Source organism: Pinus tabuliformis, chromosome 8, assembly GCF_031772625.1.
Source record: "Pinus tabuliformis cultivar Carrire ecotype Pingquan chromosome 8, CPIR1, whole genome shotgun sequence".
NCBI lineage: Eukaryota > Viridiplantae > Streptophyta > Pinopsida > Pinales > Pinaceae > Pinus > Pinus tabuliformis.
This window is the reverse complement of record NC_142294.1, coordinates 1,681,218,998-1,681,238,689: the sequence shown is the minus strand read 5'-3', so window position 1 is coordinate 1,681,238,689 and position 19,692 is coordinate 1,681,218,998. Positions and strand designations below refer to the sequence as shown.

Here is a 19,692-nt window from a genome sequence, read left to right as displayed (position 1 = left end):
AGCCCTGCGACCTTCTCTGCTCATCAACCAACCCTTCAATGCATTAGAAACAACCCTTAAACATGCCCTAGAACAGTCCACTGTACCTCAGCAACTCGACCTCCACTTCAGGAATGGCCACACTGTCCTTAAGCCCTTCCACACTGTCCCTTTTGGTCTTCTTTAGCTGGCTGCGACTTCCTGAGATTTCAGAGCTCAACATGAGATGTATTGCACCTTGTTGGATGCTCCAAATGGCTCCAATCCGTCCTCAATATACAAACTTTAAGGCCTCCAACGAATCATATGAAAATACATGTCGGTTGGATTTTACTTCAAGTTGGCCTACTTGAAAAATCCAATAATAATTATGTCAACTTCAAAAATTCATTTCTCCCAAACGGCAACTCGGATTCGAACGATTTTCGATGTGTTGGAATCGTCTTTCCGAGCACTATCATCCTCATTCGTCACATGTTGTGAATCCATTATGGTTTTTCCCCAAAACACGATGGGTGCCAAAACCCCATTCTTGGGTTCAAAGCCCACAAGCTGCACTTGTGGCGCTTTGTCCTCCAAACCTTGAACCCTAGGGCTTGGAGTACCTCCCAAGCTACACAAATCAACATCATGTTGGCATGAGTTACTCATTTCCTTGGCCTGCTTTTTCCACGCCCCTAGTGTGCCTTTCACTTTAACGATTTGTCTTTATTTGGTGCACAACTTAGGAGCTGAAGCTTGCTTTATGATTTTCTAATACCCCTTTAAGATGAGGCAATTTCTCGCTCATTAGGACTGGGACATTCAAGAGTTCCTTTATATAAATGAAGCATTGAATGCTTCAAGGAATTGGCTAATGGGTAATGAGGTGGGTAGATCTCATGCTAAGCCTTTGCCCACGTGCTAAATATGTCCCAACCATCTTTTGGTTTTTGAATGGCTTCTTAGTTGTGAGCTTGTGCTTACAGTGGTGGTGAATGTTGCACTTGAAAAAATGTATGTACCTAATAAGTGGGGTAATAGGGTTATTTGGTAGTCTTTCTCAAATCCATAGTGGATGAGAGCCAACTCTGAACTATCTTAAGGGAATCGAAAGGACGTGCATGCAACAACAGAATGTTTCTTGGGGATGAACGATGAGTCCATCCCTCATCATCATGAAGTGATCAACATAGAAAGCCATCTACGAACATAACCCACCCCGAGGGTTTATCCAAGTGAGTTGTATATATTTCCTATAGATATCCTTATGAATGATTGTATTCATCTCCTTTTTGTTTGGTAAGAGGTAGCTGAGTGTAGATAAGGAACTCGGTCCAACGTAATACGAATTGAGGTGAGGACATCTGAGACTTCGATGTACCAACATTGAGACCAAGTTGAAGGAAGCGCTATTGCAATGGATTTCGATAAATGGTAGGCCAAGTATGGATATTTGTCACCCCCTTGTGGTGTATCAACAAAACTTCCAGCACGGTGTAAAAGTGAGACGAGGTTGAATATTTCCTCAAGTGAGAAGGGTTTAGCATCGTACTCGGCAAGGATGATGGGTTGGGTAATTGTCTATTTGCATTGAATGAAGCAACGAAGGAGGATGGTTTGTAATCTCTCTATTGAGGACCAATCAGACTCTAGTAAACCAAGTCCCCAAACCTCTCAGACCCATATAGAACTGTGGGTTGAACAACAATGTCTATGAATGGCATTTTGGATGATTCTTCTTGGAAGTGGTTTTGTAAACACTTTCTCTCAAGAAGGGCGAAGGAACCCTAGCCCTTGTTGATTTGGAACCAGAGTGCATACCACATATTGAAGCGAGGACCTATGAATAGAACCCATAGATAAGTATAGTTTTTGGTGACCTCAGTCTCCTAACCTTTGAAAAAGAAGTGGTGTTCAGAGAGAATCTTCTTTGATGTGTTGAAGATCATGACCTTAGTTTTACTCAAGTCATCCATCACTTGCTGCAAACCATTTACTTATGAGGCCAGAGGGACCACATTATATCCAAACAAAACGATTGAAATCAAGACATCGTGTAGGAGGCAACCATCGCCATTCTTGATTTGTTTAGATAATGAATCCAACTCCTCAATGTAGATTCCAAATAATGTGGGGGATGGAGCGACGTTTTCAAAAGCTCTCCAGGGAACAAGGAGCAAGGGGCGGGGACTTGTCCTCTAGATTTGAGGTGTTGTCATTCAAGCTCCTTGGAGAGCTTCAATTGGGGAATTGTAGCAAAGAGCTTCAAGAATGTGTGGCCACCATGATCATCTTGTAGTTATTGGGATGTGATTTGTGTAGTAGGTGAATGACGTGATGTTAATTTTAGGTATGTTCTATGCTTAGAGCAATTTATTTCAATTTTCATAGTTAGGTCAATATCTTTTCGAGATTAGCAATGACATTAGCAATAATAGTAAATTGCAGATAGAACATAAACATAAATCGCAGAAGACAAGCCAAGACAAGAGGACACAAGATGTGGCGCTAGCCAGGGACAAACCCCAATGTGGGGAAATCCTTGATCAATTCTTCTTATATGTTCTTCAATAGTTCAGTAGAGAGAGAGAGAGAGATAGTACATTTGCAACAGAAGTCAACACTTTGAATTATCTAAATAAGAGCATTGATCATCTCTAAGTATATGATACATGAGGTAGCTGAACTCAGTTGAAGACATGTTGCTTCAACTGATTTTCCCAGGTTACTCCATCACCATGCTGCACCTATCATTGTGCTGCTCCTCATCATCATGTTGCACCTCACTGTGTTGCACCATGCTGCATCTATCATCACTATGCTGCATCTCATCATGTTTCATCAATCATGACTATACGCATCGTTGTACTGCATCATGTACCATCATGTGCCATTGCTGCACCATGTTTGCCATGTCCCATGTGCTTGCTGCACCATGCTTGCCACCCTGTTGTTTCATTGTTAGCATGCCTTTGCTGCTGACTCATTGTTACATTGCTGTACCATGCCATCACTGTAACATTGCTGCTATCATGCTGCCCATGCATCTTGCTGCACTATCATGCATTCAAACTTCATGGGTCACCTTGCTGTCACATTCTTAGCACTGTTGTTCCACTGTTAGTGACTGCTGCTCCTATGATTGCTTGCTGTCCCATTTGTGTTTGCAGCACCATGTGACTTTGTGTTGTGCTCTACAACAACCCCCCATTTCATATCATTTTTATTCCCAAAACTATCCTATGAAATGGGTCCCTTTAGATTTTAATTGGTATCAATATCGTATTATTTAAAAAGGTCCGAAAAACAAATGAAAACATTATAAAAAACCTTTTTGAAAAACCCATTTATGCAAATAAATCAATCTTTTATCATTGCGATAAAGCGATCGCAAGATCGCATATCGTAATGACAGAAGGAGCATAACTAAATGGCACATTGGATTCCGCCGATGCGATATCGCTATCGACTATCGGCAATACTCTATGCACATTCTTAAAACGCCCCAGGCCATTCCCCCGATGCGATGCGATATCGCTATCGGCAATCGGCGATATACTATCCATGTTATATGTAATTCCAATACTCCTGATGCGATGCGATATCGCTATTGGCGATCGGGGTTTTCAAAAGGTGTTAATATAAGAGGTTAAGCTTTCCCCGATGGCCGATTGCGATAAAGCGCAGATTTCAAAAAGCCGTTAAAATGAAGGGATATCACGATCAATTCATATTAAAAGCTTGAGCTGTCCAACAATGATTCACCTGCGCTCAACCGCCAAAACATCTACAGCACGCTTAAATGAATCATTCGGCCGATTAATGATATAATGGGCATTTAAGGATTGGCAGGTTTTAAACGGCCATTTAATGTAATTGTAAGTCCTAAAATCTTCCCATGGATTGTATCCGCGCCCATTTTAAAAGTTAATCTCTTATCACGCATCGGTCAATATATCTCATCACATCGAAGTTTTCATTGCCAATTCTTTGTGTTACGTTTATTTTCGCTTCTGTGCAGAATTCATCCAAAGGAGAAAGCTCAAGCAAAATGGGGAAGAAATCTAAGAAGACCATAGGCGCTTTTGTTGCGCCTGCCGCAGGACAAGCTGTCGCTGATCCCTCAAACAAAAAGAAAGGATTGATTTCGGATACTACATGTTCTGGTCTCGGCAAAACTACTTGGCAAAGCACCTACAACTTGATTGAAGTTGAAGAACCCAAAGTGACAACAGTAGAAGCTACTGCAGATTCAACTCGGAAATCTGATGCCACTCTAAAGGATTTAGCTGACTCCTTCCTTCACCGGATAGCAGCTAGGGAACAAATTCTCCCATACACAGATGTAGTGCGGTGGGCAATTGAGGAAATCCCAATCCTGGATAGAACCTTCAGCACCAGAGACGGGAGAATTTTTGGGTCGTTCAAAGCTGATGATCTAAGGCAAATGTATCATTTGCCTGAGCCAGAGAAGACATACAATAAGGCGTTCCTGGAAAAATTCCGAAACGAGAACGAAGTTGAATCCGAACCCATCCGGGATTGGAGACAAAATCCGGCAAAGCACAAACATGAATCTTCCGGTAAGTACTCGGTCGATTCCCTGGCTTCTCCTTATTGCTACGCTGGAATAATGATGTGTAGATTGTGGGGATTGCATGATTCTTCTAATTTCACTATAGAAATGGTTCCTTTAATGGAAGCGGCATGCAACAGTATAATAATGGATTGGGCCACTATTCTCTCAGATAAACTAGCCAACGCTGTTCTTGAGTTTAGGAATAAGACTCGCATCTCTGAAAGGATAATTCCCCCATTTTATTACAGTGCCTATATTTTAGATACCTTGTGTTTTAATTCTGAATTTCCTGTGCTCGGCTGGAGGTGGACGCCACAAGACTCCATGCCTATTCACATTTACCACCAGAAATTATGGAAATCCTCTTACAAGCACCATCTGTACCAAGTCTGCAATGGCTTTATGTTGCCTATTTATTATTCTATTTTTGATAAACCCATTCCCAAGATTTCCTACCAAGCTGGGATTGATTTAACAACAGTAGGGAGATGGTTTGGAGAGGAGAAGTTCACTTATATAAGAGTTTTCGGTAGCCAAGCCGAACCTCATGTCCTCCCTTTATACATATCTGATAAACTGTTGGCAAGGGAAATCTCTTACCAGATTATTGCTGAGAGTGTTACACAGACTCTCAAGAAAAATAAGAAGCAGGGCTGGCCCTCTTTTCCTTTGAGATGCGGTGTTTATACCTTGCATGATCTCAAGCATGCAGAAAAGGAAGCTACAAAGATTAAATCATTGACTCTAGTAACTCTTCCAAATAGGCAATTTGATCCAAACAAAGTTGCCTATAATGCACTAGAACAGGCCAAATTGTCAAAATTTGATCATAAAGAAGATATGTTTGACGACCTGTTCTCTTCAGCTGAGTCAATAATGCAGGTTAAAACATTGGCCAAAATGAAATATCATGATGAAGGGTTGACTGAATTTAACAGACTTAGAGAACAGAGGTTGCAAACTCTGCCTCTAGATCTATTAGCAACAACCCCAGCGACATCGTCAAGCGAGCCTGAACGACAACAGTCAAAGGAACCTCCAGTTACAACAAAAGAACAAGAGAAGCCACAGGAGGAAAATCAGAAGAAAGAGCATGAGAATCAGCAGAAGAAAGAGCAGGAAAAAGTGCGGGAGGAGACCCAAACTGAAAAGGAAAAACAGACCACCACTGAAGTAAACGTGGATACTCATATCGATCCTAAATTGCTCCAGGAATGGAAGCAATTTGATTCTATTATCAGTGGTCTGGAGTGTTCAAAGGACACTGACACTTCAAAGGCAACAGACACACAGGAAACCACTTCATCACAGGTTCTAAGTGGAACCAGCGGCCCACCCATTTCTAAAGAGGTAGAGATAATACCAAAGGACCCCTCCGACCAAATCATTTTGCAGGTAGAAGAGATTCCTCCCCTGGATGTCTTCTACAGCCCAAGGCATAAAGCTGTAGTTAAATGACAAAGGAAAAGAAGAAGGACTGATCAACCTTCCCTTTTCCCAGAACAGACAGTCACGGGCAATGTGGTTTGGAAGGAGGAATTTGACCCCTCCGATGACCTGACAAAACTGTCACAATATGCTGGAGCTTATTCGGCAGCGAAAATAGATAAGGCATCGGAGGTAAGCCTTTTACTGAAAACAAAGGATCAGGAGATTTTCTCGTTACAGGCACAGCTAACAGAAGCAAAGCAGAAAGCGGAGTAGGCAGAGCAACAATTGTTGACGCAACAACAATTAAACAGTCAACTAACTCAACAATTGCAGGCAGAAAAACAAAGGATTGACCAAAGCGCAATCCAGAAGCAGAAAGAATTGTCAGAGGCCTTAGCACAATTGAAGGCAGCGAATGAGCAAATGGTGAAAACAAAAGATGAGCAAATTGCTCAATTATCATCACAGCTCGAGAAAATAAAGGGCGTTCCACAAGTGGCTGAATTTAGACTAGAAGCACTACAAATAAATACTGCATTAATATCCCAAATTAAGCTTCTATGTCAAAAAATCGCCTAGGCAGAGCCACTATGTGAATTAACAACATCCATAAGTAAGCAAGTAGACAAGGCCAGGACTGAATTGGATCAAGCTGAAGAAACGATAGCTGCGTTTCTCGACTGGCAAGATTCTGATCAAGGACAAGCGGCAAATTTACCTAGAATCTTAGAGTCACATAAAGATATACTCTTTACAGAATGGCAGTCCCAGTTAATGAAAGCAGAGAGGGCGGTTTCAAGATGCAAATCAACTTCAAGCAATTTAGTTGAATTAGTCAATAACACTCTCTACTTATCAAACATGATTTCCCAATGCACACCAGGAAAGTTGACAACGATGAAAACATTGGAGCAATCATGTTATCCAGATTTAGAGGAAAAGGGGAGATTAATCGCTAGGATTAACAGTTTAACCTGGGACACCTATTGGTTCTTCTTGGTAAAGCCGCACACACAGAGAGCCACCCTCAAGTGCCTTACGGATGCAATCGGGTATATTATCCCCGATATTCAGGATGCCACCTATGCCGCCCAGCTCAGCTCGCGCCTCAACAGACCACCCGAAGTGGAGCCGATGCTTGCGATAAGTCAGCTCAGATTTAAAGGCAAGCAGCCTACTTGATGATTCATGCCGCCGACTGCCAGATTGCTGAAGAAAATAGGATCAAAATTTATTGATACCAATTAAGTAGGATTTCAGTTTTTTAGATAGTTAGATTAATTAAGTATTTATAGACCCTTTCATTGTTTTGGAAAGGGTCGTAAAGTTTTGTACCTGACTTAAAGACTGAAGTTGCACTATTGTGCTTCAGCCATATTCTTTTATGAAATTGGACCAGTTATTCTAAATTTGACAAGGAAGCTTTTTACGCAATTGTGCACTATTGTCTTTGTTTAAAAGTGTTTCTGCGTTGAAGGAAGAATCACAAGTAGCAATTGATATTGGGAGTGTCAAGCAGCTCATATGGTACTTCTATCTATGTCTGAATTCATTCATTTCATATGAATTGTTATTTGATTATCCTTGCTATTATCGATTATATGTATGTGCTTTAACAACAGTTCTGTATTCCTTCCACTATTGGATGTTTATGGTGTGATTTTCTTTTAATCATGTATGTGTCGATGATATAAATGATAAGTGTAGTAATATTGCTTTAATCGCTTTGCTTAACTATTTAAGCACAGTAATCCTGAATGAAATAATGTCCATGTCTGTTCGATGGAGTCATCTATATGCCTGTCTATAGACACAGACCATCAAGCGCTACACTTCAAAGCTCAATAAGTTCCCGGGATAAGTCATAGTTCTTATATTTTTGTTGATAGATTTAGTTATTCGCCCATCATTAGATTAGTCAATCAATTATCCATTCATCCCGTTTATCCATTTCTAGGAAACTGGTCCCATTATCCCCAGTCGGAGCCACCATTCCAAACGGAAAAGGAGCTGTACTAAGGTCCGGACCGGGTGGTTATCCCCCAATGTTGTTGCAACGATTTTCGAGGCATCAACACCTTGCTGTCCCATATTCCTTTGCTGCACCATGTGACCTCGCTGTCCCATCTTCCTTTGCAACACCATGTGACCTCGCTGTCCCATCTTCCTTTGTTGCACCATTGTGACCTTGTTGCACCATGTGACCTTGCTGTCCCATCTTCCTTTGCTGCCAACACACCATACAAACGCTGTTGTTTGTCACTTCATTACTGCTGTAATTTTTGGGACTGGTTAGGGCACACAACAGTCCCTAACCATCCTCAAATCTGGCCCAGAATTTCCCTTATGAAATGCGGCCTACCCTAGTGTGAACAAACCTCATTTAGATGACTGCGTCTAGGGTATTCTAGGACTGCAGCTAGGGCTTCCTTAGGACTGTGTCTAGGGCTTCCTTAGGACAGCGTCTAGGGCTTCTTTAGGACTGTGTCTAGGGCTTCTTTAGGACAATGTTAGGGCTTCTTTAGGACTGCGGCTAGGGCAGATTGTTAAGCCTCCTTTCCTCCTGCGTCTTAGGGCTACTTCCTCCTAGATTTCTCTCACACTAAAACCCAAAACAAGTGGAGAGAAATCAAGAGAGAAGTGTGTGTGAAATGACTCTCAAGTCATCTCCTTTTATACTAAAACGTTGAGCACATGTGGGTGTTATTTAGTTGCTGGCCGACCTTGATGAATTGTCTTATAACACAAATAAATTCATAACTCCATGAATACTTATCGGAATTGGATGATCTTTAGATCAATCTTGCACCTCTCGATGAGAGGGATCCAAGAAAAATATCAGCTGCCATTAATAAGATGACCCACATGGAGTTTGGCCCTAGTTGCCAATTTTAACACGTGATGTGAACATGCCGATGGAAAACTTGTACAAACCTCATGATTAAAGAGACTAGCCAAGTAAGAAACCAAAGGACAAAGACTATGTTTAAAGAATGCTGCTTAGAAACCATCCCCATCTATTACTTCGTTGTTGTTCATCATCCACTTAGCCTTTCTAATGTCCTTATCTAAGAATAACATGCATGAAGAAGGCAAAGATGTATCCTGAATCTGTTGCTACCTAGTGATATCATAGAGGGAGGAGATGTGTGAGAATAGGGATTTGAGGTTGAGGTTGTTTATTTTATGGCCTTAGAAGGTCTTTTTCATAGGCTAAGTGTCTAGCATGTAGGAGAGAAGTCCTCTATTATTGGTTGTTGAAGGGGAGCATGTAGTATGCTTTCTTTCCTATGTTTTAACTTAGGACATGCATAGTAATTCATTTAATTGATTAATGCGGGCTAATTAAACAAATTTCTAGGGATATATACTATAATTATTAAAGTTTATTAGATCTAATCTCTGTTGAAGGAAATGTAACTTGGATTGGTCTTCATAAATGTACTTTTGATATTTATACTTATTCAAAAAAAGAAATATTATTTTTATAATATATATCAATGAGTTTCTTGCTCATTGAAATAGGTCTAGCACATGTTAAGTGCTATAGGTGAGTCAAATAGTCAAAAGGAAATGTTGAAGGCCTTAACGACATGTTACACCATGCATGATTATGTATCAGGGTCAAAAGAATACCTCCAAGCAAAGTCAAGTCTCCTCCTATGCAAAGGCACCATCAAAAAAACTCCTTCAAGCATGTTACACCACCAAAGAAACCTTCCGAAGATTGCATAACAAGTCGGCCTACAAACAGTTAACATGTTGGCCTTCTAGTCGGCCTAAAAGGAGGGACAATCCTCTATAAATAGAGGCAGTCCACTCCATTACAATGTCAATCAAGAGCTCTGAAATTCGAGAAGGGAAGAGGCTAAGAAAAGGACGAAGAAGAGGTCTTCTAGGGCAGTGAAGGAAGAGAGAATGAAGCTGAGGTGGAAGGGACTGTTTAACCAAGAACAGATCGATTTGCCTATGGTCATAATAATAGAAACCCACAATGATTTTGGGCTAGTAAACAAGGCCTATAATGCCTCCCAATCAAGTGAAGAGGAAGGGCATTCAAGTGAAGAAGGAAAGAGGCCACAACAACAAGTAAACCACCACATGTACGAGAATTTAGGGTTGCAGGACAGTCATATCAAGTCTACACCTACACCTTGAAGAAGGAGCTCATTTGGTCAAGAAGAAGGAAGGGATCATCACAAGAAAAGGGACTCATCAAAAGGTGTCTCTTCTAGAGCAAGTGCAACAAGGTCTATCAACAGTTGAAAGAAGAACAAAGTGCCAGAAGAAGGAAGACGAAGTGCCAGAAGGAGAAGGACAAAGTGCCGGGGAAATAAAGTGCAGGAAAGAGGAAGGACTTGACTTGTGCTTGGAGGATATTCAAGTCAGGGGTCTAGGGTTTGGCATTGATCAATAAGAAGCTTCAATAAGAGAAGCTTACTAAAGGGTTTTCCTCTTAAGAGAAGAAGAGGTTTTGGCCCTGCCAGAGAGTCAACATCTTGTGTTCTTGTTCTTATGTTTTGGTAGTAGTTTGATGAAGTACACACACATGCATTAATAATAATAAGAAGAAGATTAAGCTAACAAGAAAAAGTAAAAAGACTCCACAAATTGTTATCAAGTAACGAACAATCATACTCCACACGTTTGCCCTAGATTCTTCAACATGGTGTCAGAGCTAAGGTAACACATCAAGGAAAGGGCAACTCAGGAACACTCATCAAGGAAAGGCGTCTACACGTTTGAAGCATCAAGCCAAATCTACTCAAGGAAAAGAAGGCCTACCATCAATCACTTGATCTAGCAAGTCCACTTGGAGAAGGCAACTTGAAGAACATCAAGATCCTAGGAAGGCAAGTCATCAAGTCTTCAAGGAGAAAGCAAAACACTACATCTCAAAATCTATCAAGTAAGTATATGTCTCCTTCTGAATATACATCAATGTCTTTTTGCAAGGAAAGCAACAAATTGGTAGGTACCAATAACTTTCTTGCATGGAAGAAGAGGACTGATTTACTTCTCAAGGAGAATGAACTCCTAGAACATGTCAAAGGGAATATCACTATCCCTGCTAAGGAACAAACCCAAGCCTTAGCTAAGTACAATAAGGATGAGACAAGAGCTCAAAGGATTCTAATAGAATCAATCAAAGACTCTCTCATTCCTTATGTCTCCAAATTTGAAACATCAAAATAAATTTATGATAAACTAGTAGGGCTATTCTCAGTATCCACAGTTGGAGAAGTGATATCTCTAAGAAATGAATTGTTAGGAGTGACAATTGTGTTTTTCCCTTTCATGGGTCATGCACTAGACTAGGATTAACAATCGTAAGTCTAGATGAAGGCCATGAATGGAAATGTAGACACAAGATAGACACACCATTCTTGTCTCTACTTGGGAAGAAAGAATGGGAGGATTAGGTAATCATTTGGCATCTGATACTCTTTGAGGATGTGTAGGGCTTCCAAGACAATAGTAGTTAAGAGGACCGATATTCTTTGAGGGCTGGGAACCCAAGATAAGAATAGTCCTAGAAGGTCATACTTAGAGAACAGTCGGGTGGGTATGTACCATGAGAGACAATGATGAAGGTGTCTATAAATCATTAGTCTCGCCAGCATTATAGCTCATGATCTTATGAAGAGATGGAGCTGTTAGTCAAGGCCTTGGACTATGACAATGTTGTTTGATATGATGCTATAATAGATGGATTGCAAATCCGATTTCTCTTATGTGAATTCTTCATAAATTGTAATAGCCAAACACGTTGTAATAATGTATGAATACCTCCCTAATTAAGAGGGAGTGTTAAAGGAAATGTAACTTGGATCGGTCTTCATAAATGTACTTTTGATATTTGTACTTATTCAAGAACAGAAACATTATTTTTATAATATATATCAATGAGTTTCTTCATCATTGAAATAGGTCTAGCACATGTTAAGTGCTATAGGTGAGTCAAATAGTCAAAAGGAAATGTTGAAGGCCTTAAGGGCATGTTACACCATGTATGATTATGTATTAGAGTCAAGAGAATACCTACAAGCAAAGTCAAGTCTCCTCCTATGCAAAGGCACCATCAAAGAAACTCCTTCAAGCATGTTACACCACCAAAGAAACCATCCGAAGTTTGCATAATAAGTCCGTCTACAAATAGTTAACATGTCGGCCTAAAAGGAGGGACAAACCTCTATAAATAGAGGTTGTCGACTCCATCACAACGTCAATCAAGATCTTTGAAATTCGAGAAGATAAGAGGCTAAGAAAAGGATGAAGAAGAGGTCTTCAAGGGCAGCGAAGGAAGAGAGAAAGAAGCCGAGGTCGAAGGGACTATTTTTCTAGGGTTAACACAGCCACATGTGCGAGAAAGGAAGGATCTGCCTACGGTCATAACAACAAAAACTCATAGTGACATATCTCTCTATTTTGGGCTAGTAAACAAGGCCTATAAGGCCTCCCAATCAAGCGAAGAGGAAGGCACTCAAGTGAAGAAGGAAAGAGGCCACAACAACAGGTAAACCACCACACGTACAAGAATTTAGGGCTGCAGGACAGTCATATCAAGTCTGCACCTACACGTTGAAGAAGGAGCTTAGTTGGTTAAGAAGAAGGAGGGGATCATCACAAGAAAAGGGACTCACCAAAAGGTGTCTCTTCTAGAGCAAGTGCAACAAGGTCTTACAACAGTTGAAGAGAAGAACGAAGTGTCGAAAGAAGGAAGACAAAGTGCTTGAAGGAGAAGGACAAAGTCTTGGGGAAATAAAGTGTTGGAAAGAGGAAGGACTTGACTTGTGCTTGGAGGATATTCAAGTCAGGGGTTTAGGGTTTGGCATTGATCAATAAGAAGCTTCAATAAGAGAAACTTACTAAAGGATTTTTCTCTCAAGCGAGGAAGAGGTTTTAGCCCTGGTAGAGAGCCAACATCTTGTGTTCTTGTTCTTATGTTTTGGTAGCAGTTTGACGAAGTACACACCCATGCATTAATAAGAAGAAGAAGAAGATTAAGCTAACAAGAAAAAGTAAAAAGACTCCACAAACTTTTATCAAGTAACGAAGAATCACACTCCACTTATTTTCCCTAGATTCTTCAACAATCCCAACCGTTGATCTAAGAGGGTTAAGATTTAATCCTAGCCGTCGATAACTTTGGAGATTGAGGGTTAGGGATTTCGCTCAATTTGAAATTATAAAGAGAACCTAAGGGAGAGGATGAAGACACATAATTACATTGTTGAGGAAGTGATTTTCTCATGAGTGAGAGGCTCGAGTGACTAAGGAGAAAGAGGAAAAGTATGCAACATATTTTTGGAAGGAGAATTTGAGAGTGAGGGCCAAGATTTCTGGAGGGGGCTGAGATTCACAGGAGAGAGGTCGAGTTTTTGGACTAGGCTGAGACTGTGAGAAGATGTCGAGATTTCTAGCCAGTGTCATGTGAGGAAGGGAGCTGATATTTATCAGGGAACAACCATATAGCTTGAGGCTAAGAAATTTCCAGGGCCAGATTATCTTCTAGAGCAGCTATTTTCAGGAGGGTCGAATTGTTTCGTGTGACGAAAATTCTAAGACCTTTTCCAAGTTCTAATATTGTTGTATTTTCGATGTAATATCTCTGTGGTTCTAGGCGCTAAATTTTCCATATCTCAATGTAAATTGAAGGGAAATATATTGGGCTGAATTTCTGTTGTGTTGTGGCGATTTCTTATTTTCCTCCCTGCAAATGTATCGTTTAAAAGTTGAAAACACCAATGTGTTGATTTTTACAGTTTCAGATTTTAATTTAGGTAAAAATGATTTTCTGGGTATAAATAACTGTGAGAAAAAATAAATCAAATTTGGTGTTAAAATTTCGACAAAATGCAAATGAGAGTGGTGAATGGGCGAGGGGGGGGGTGGTTGGTGTTGAAGGAAATGTAACTAGGTTCAGTCTTCATAAATGTACTTTTGATATTTGTATTTATTGAAGAAAAGAAACATTATTTTTATAATATATATCAATGAGTTTCTTGCTCATTGAAATAGGTCTAGCACATGTTAAGTGCTATAGGTGAGTCAGATAGTCAAAAGGAAATGTTGAAGGCCTTAAGGGCATTCTACACCACGTATTAGGGTCAAGAGAATACCTCCAAGCAAAGTCAACTCTCCTCCTATGCAAAGGCACCATTAAAGAAGCTCCTTCAAGCATGTTACACCACCAAAGAAGCCATCTGAAGCAAGCACAACTACTCGGCATGCAAATTGTCCTCAAGTCAGCCTTTTTGTCGGCCTAAAAGGAGGGACAATCCTCTATATATAGAGGTTTTCCACTCCACCAAAACGTACTCACTCACCTCTGAAATCAGCGCAAGAAAGAGGCTAAGAAAATGACAAAGAAGAGGTGTTCTAGGGCAGTGAAGGAAGAGAGAAAGAAGTCTAGGTTGAAGGCATTGTTTTCCTAGGGTTAACACAACCACACGTGCGAGAAAGGAAGGGTTTGCCTGCGGTCTTAACAACAAAAACCCACAATGACATATCTCTCTATTTTGGGCTACTAAACAAGGCCTATAAGGCCTCCCAATCAAGCGAAGAGGAAGGGCACTCAAGCGAAGAAGGAAAGAGGCCACAACGACAAGTAAACCACCACACGTGCGAGAATTTAGGGCTGCAGGACAGTCACATCAAGTTTGCACCTACATCTTGAAGAAGGAGCTCATTTGGTCAAGAAGAAGGAAGGGATCATCACAAGAAAAGGGGCTCATCAAAAGGTGTCTCTTCTAGAGTAAGTGCAACAAGGTCTATCAATAGTTGAAAGAAGAACAGAGTGCCGAAAGAAGGAAGACAAAGTGTCAGAAGAAGAAAGTGCCAGGGAACAAAGTGTAGAAAGGAGGAAGGACTTGACTTATGCTTGGAGGATATTCTTGTCAAGGGTCTAGGGTTTGGCATTGATCAATAAGAACCTTCAATAAGAGAAACTTACTAAGGGGTTTCCTCTCAAGAGAAGAGAAGTTTTGGCCTTGGCAGAGAGGCAACATCTTGTGTTCTTGTTCTTACGTTTTTTGTAGCAGTTTGATGAAGTACACACACATGCATTAATAATAATAAGAAGAAGATTAAGCTAACAAGAAAAAGTAAAAAGACTCCACAAATTGTTATCAAGTAACGAAGAATCAAACTACACTTATTTGCCCTAGATTCTTCAACATGGTATCAGAGCTAAGGTGACACATCAAGGAAAGGGCAACTCAAGAACAATCATCAAGGAAAGTCATCTACAAGGTTGAAGCATCAAGCCAAATCTACTCAAGGAAAATAAGACCTATCACATATCATTCACAAGGGAAGCCTAGATAGCAAGAAGAAGAGCCTTACATAAAGGCACCTACAAAGAAAAACAGATTGAAGCAGGACCTACATCAAGCTACAAGTCATCAAGCAAATCTCATCATCAAGCAATTCCACTTGGAGAAGCCAACTTGAAGAACACCAAGATCCTAGGAAGGCAAGCCATCAAGTCTTCAAGGAGAAAGCAAATCCACTACATCTTAAAATCTATCAAGTGTATGCCCCCTTTTGAATATACATCAATGTCTTTTTGCAAGGAAAGCGACAAATTGGTAGGTACCAATAACTTTCTTGCATGGAAGAAGAGGACTCATTTACTTCTCAAGGAGAATGAACTTCTAGAACATGTGAAAGGGATTATCTCTATCCCTGCTAAGGAACAAACTCAAGCCTTAGCTAAGTACAATGAGGATGAGACAAGAGCTGAAAGGATTCTGATAGAATCAATCAAAGACTCTCTCATTCCTTATGTCTCCAAATTTGAAACATCAAAAGAAATTTACCATGTTGCACGAGTTTCCGGTACGTGGGTACTTTGGATACGTGGGAACGCGTCCCTAATATGGATAGCATCTTTGCCCATATTTATAGCAAACGTCAATTGGAGAAGTAATATCTCTAAGGAATGAATTGTACAAGATGAAGATATCAAAGGAAGGAATAGTTCCCTACTTCATGAAAATATCTTAAATGAGAGATCAACTTGAAGGGCTTGGGCAAGTCATGTTTGATAGAGAGATGACAACTGTAGTACTCAGTGATCTACCTGAGGATTGGGGCAACTTCATATCAAGCATATATGCCAAGAAGCAAGCAACCACACTCAGTGTATGCAGGACAGAGGAAACCAGACTTAAAGCAAAGGAAGATGTGGGATCAAAGGAGTAAGCATTTGCTACCATGGCCAAGAGAAAGGGAAAATTTGGCAAATTTGGTCCACGAAGAACAAACAACAAAGATATGTCCAAAATCCAATGTTTTGGATGCCAAGAATATGGACACTACAAAAGGAATTGTCCTAAGCTTAAGGAGGACAACAACAACAAATGAAAGAGGGAAGAAGCTCACATGAATCAAGAGGTGAAAGAAGAAGAAAAGAAGCAAAAGAAGAAAGATCTGTATGATCTCTACTATGACTAAGACAAACTATTTACTTCAAGTCTTCTTTCAAGGTTTTGAGTAGGATAGGAGCATGTGGGAATAAAATAAAATTGCATGACTAGAAACATCTTCTAGAATCTAGAAGCATAAAGTACATAGAGTTCTAGATACTCATGAAGATGTAACATTTATAATGAGAATAAAAATGCATGAGTAGAAATATTTTCTAGAATATAGGCACATGGTAGATATAGCTCAAGATATTCATATAGAAGTAGCATACCTAGTATAGGACCTCATCCATGATAATAGAAGATTGATCATGATTTAGAATCATAGAAGACCTCCATCATCAAAAAGAAAAGAAACATTTGCAAGGCAAGGGTCTTTAAGATCCTATAATGGAATCTTCAAAAAAGTTTCAAATAACCTAAAGCAGATGTCTCATGGGGAATCCCATTCATGGGATTCAAGAAAAGGATGATATGCAAGCTAGCTAAGATGAAGCAAGAAGGGCCACACCGAGGACAACAAAATGAAGCTAAGATGATCAAAGGAGAATCAAGATGAGGTATGTATGCATCAAAGTTTAGTCATGTTATCATTTGTATATTATTGAGTCATGGGAATAGTTCTATAACTTGATCAAGTATGAAAGAATCTCTTTCACCAAGGGCATGCTCGAAGGCATGTACTACAATGCAATGAAGGTCAACAAAAGAATATGCTTACATAAGGAGCATAAGATTACTGACTACGAAGCAAGAAAAAATGCTGACTAGTCTAAGAAGCAAGCAATGAAGAAATGCTCTCACAAAAAGAATAAGATGGTTGACCTATCTATCTAAGAAGAAGTGAATAAAGAAAGAGATCAAGCATGTGAAGAACACCATGATCACCGAGAATCACTGTCTGACAAGATACTTTGAAAATATCTCCCGAACGAAGGCAAGGCAACTTTGACAAAGGAAGGAAGGACCCTTGACACGTATGAAGACCTTGGAGATATGAAAGATGTATATAACTGATTCTACTATACAAAGATGTCGTGATGAAGAAGCCATCCAACAGAAGAAAAAGTAATGTTGAAGCAATATCAGGATGAAGTCATGATGTGCTACTAGGTCGAAGCATGTAAACAAGCAAGTACAACGAAGCATCCACGAGAAGAGGATTCCGAAGCATGGACATATGACAAAGGAGTAGCCGGATGACAAGAAATCTTGATGTATGGCAAGAAAGACAATTTCCACGAAGGAAGCAATGACATGACAAACTAGGAAGGAAAGTGATCAATGGATGGTGCCCTACCTAGAAGTTCGAACAAAGACTTCATGACATCAAAGAAAGGAAGGAGATCAAGCAGTTGAAGGACCCATGAAGAAGAAGTTGCTGATGAATGAAAGAGTCCCTAGTTAAAAGGGAGCTCTAACAAGTCCCTGCTCAAGAGGGAGTTTTGGATCACCCCTGATTACAAAGGAGTGACAATTGTGTTTTTCCATTTCATAGGTCATGCACTAGACCAGTACTAACAACCGTAAGCGTAGATGAAGGCCATGAATGGAAATCTAGACACAAGATAGACACAACATTCTTGTCTTCACTTGGGAAGAAAGAATGAGAGGATTAGGTAATCATTTGGCATCTGATACTCTTTGAGGATGTATAGGGTACCCAAGACAAGAGTAGGCAAGAGGACTGATATTCTTTGAGGGCTGGGAACCTAAGATAAGAATAGTCCTAGAAGGTCATACTCAGAGAACACCCAGGTGGGTATGTACCTTGAGAGACAATGATGAAGGTGTCTATAAATTATTGGTCTCGCCAGCATTGTAGCTCATGATCTCATGAAGAGATGGCACTGTTAGTCAAGGCCTTGCACTATGGAAACACTGATTGATATGATGCTATAACAGATGGATTGCAAATCCGATTTCTCTTATGTGAATTCTTCAAGATTGAAACATAGCCAAACACCTTGTAATGTTGTATGAGTACCTCCCTAGTTAAGAGGGAGTGTTGAAGGAAATGTAACTAGGTTCGGTCTTCATAAATGTACTTTTGATATTTGTATTTATTCAAGAAAATAAATATTATTTTTATAATATATATGAATGAGTTTCTTGCTCATTGAAATAGGTCTAGCACATGTTAAGTGGTATAAGTGAGTTAAATAGTCAAAAGGAAATGTTGAATGCCTTAAGGGCATGTTACACCATGTATTAGGGTGAAGAGAATACCTCGAAGCAAAGTCAAGTGCCCTCCTATGCAAAGGCACCATCAAAGAAGCTCCTTCAAGCATGTTACACCACCAAAGAAGCCATCCGAAGCAAGCACAGCAAGTCGGCCTTCTAGTTGTTCTAAAAGGAGGGACAATCCTCTATATATAGAGGCTGTCCACTCCACCAAAATGCACTCACTCACCTCTGAAATCAACGCAACAAAGAGGCTAAGAAAAGGATGAAGAAGAGGTCTTCTAGGGCAGCGAAGGAAGAGAGAAAGAAGTCGAGGTGGAAGGGACTATTTTTCTAGGGTTAACACAACCACACGTGCGAGAAAGGAAGGGTCTGCCTGCAGTCATAACAGTAGAAACCCACAGTGACATATCTCTCTGTTTTGGGCTAGTAAACAAGGCCTATAAGGCCTCCCAATCAAGCGAAGAGGAAGGGCACTCAAGCGAAGAAGGAAAGAGGCCACAACAACAAGTAAACCACCACACGTGCGAGAATTTAGGGCTGCAGGACAGTCACATCAAGTCTGCACCTACACCTTGAAGAAGGAGCTCATTTGGTCAAGAAGAAGGAAGGGATCATCACAAGCAAAGGAGCTCATCAAAAGGTGTCTCTTCTAGAGTAAGTGGAATAATTGAAAGAAAGAAGTGTCAGGGAACGAAGTGCAGAAAGGAGGAAGGACTTGACTTGTGCTTGGAGGATATTCTTGTCAAGGGTGTAGGGTTTGGCATTGATCAATAAGAAGATTTAATAAGAGAAACTTACTGAAGGGTTTTCCTCTCAAGAAAAGAGAGGTTTTGGCCCTGGCAGAGAGGCAACATCTTGTGATCTTGTTCTTATGTTTTTGGTAGTAGTTTGATGAAGTACACACACATGCATTAATAATAAGAAGAAGAAGATTAAGCTAACGAGAAAAAGTAAAAAGACTCCACAAATTGTTATTGAGTAATGAAGAATCTCATTACACTTATTTGCCCTAGATTCTTCGACAGTAGGAAGATGGTATGCCAGAAGTGTTTAGGGGAGTGAATAAAAGAGGTACACAAGTCTCATCTCCTCTAGATACAA

The 19,692-nt window shown here is 40.2% G+C and overlaps 1 protein-coding gene across 3 annotated transcripts in view; it reads left to right on the top strand.

The window, feature by feature from the left end:
* Window positions 1–19,692, top strand: part of ATJ1 (DNAJ heat shock family protein) — a 332,305-nt gene that overhangs the window by 131,052 nt on the left and 181,561 nt on the right. The gene's annotated exons all lie outside the window — the stretch shown is intronic.